We start from the raw sequence: 1,176 nt of genomic DNA on the forward strand, positions 1-1,176 counted from the left end.
AAAAAAAACACAGAAATAAGTTGGGAAAGGATGAGATGAAATTATTACAGAGCTTTAATATTTTACTCTAAAATATTAAATTGTCCATTCTCCCTAGGGTTTTAAGCACCTGATTTGGAACATAGGCCTAGTATATTATCAAGCAGGTAAACAACAAAGCAAAAACCCTCCAAAAGGTTTAAAATCAGCTGTCACTACTTCAATTGTGATGTGTAACACTCCCCTAACACCCTCCATTGGTATGCGTGAGTTAGTAAGGGACTCCCAGAAAACTCACCATATCATTCCTTTACTCTAAACTTTATAAACTTTATAAAGTTTGTTATCTGGTACCAATTTTATGACCAGCTCAAAAGGAAGTATTAAATGTGTAATGTATACACACACACACACACACACACACACACACACACACGAGCGCATATGTTTGGAGTAAAGGAATAATTTGTGTTCAGAGTAAGGGAATAATCTGGTGAGTTTACAGAGCTTCAGAAATGTATTAGCTTTTCCCACCAAGCTGTGTTGTAACTGCTCCCATATCACGATTTTTGCATATGCCTCAGAGAGGCAAGAATCGAAGTGGCTGTGGGAAGTAATTAGAAACTGAAGCTCAGCTCTTGAGAATTTTGTGGGCTGCTGTTTTTTGACATAATCCTGAACAGATAGCCTAATCTGCTCTTCCACTGAAAACAACAAATATAGATGCCACTTTAGTTTACTTAATTTTTTAAAAATAAACCTCTTTCTAAATACAATTCTGAGCAAACAAGAGAAGAAAAATCACTGGAGCGTAAAATTTAATTAAAAGGAGAAATACATATAGGTTACTAAGCACAGAACCTGGCTTTCGTTCGGTGAGAATCTTTTAAACTGTGATTACTTTGAGCTCCTGTTTTCAACAGCTATGCAAAGTATGAGAGACATGAGACAACTCCTTGAGCCCAACTAAGGAGAAGTCTCAAAAGAAAACCCAAGAGCCACGGAAGGATATCATATGAAACTAAGAACCCACAGAAGGGACTATTAAAAAGTACGTCTCTCAACCTTGGAGCTAGGTTGAAGGGGAAAATATTTCTATTGAGAATTGATAATACAATCCAGTTTTCGAGGAATTCGTAGCCCAGATTTACACTACTTTAAACCTAGAATTGATTTTAAAGTATCCCCTGGTTGGGA

Source organism: Galeopterus variegatus, unplaced genomic scaffold, assembly GCF_000696425.1.
Source record: "Galeopterus variegatus unplaced genomic scaffold, G_variegatus-3.0.2 Scaffold3700, whole genome shotgun sequence".
NCBI classification, from domain to species: Eukaryota; Metazoa; Chordata; class Mammalia; order Dermoptera; family Cynocephalidae; genus Galeopterus; species Galeopterus variegatus.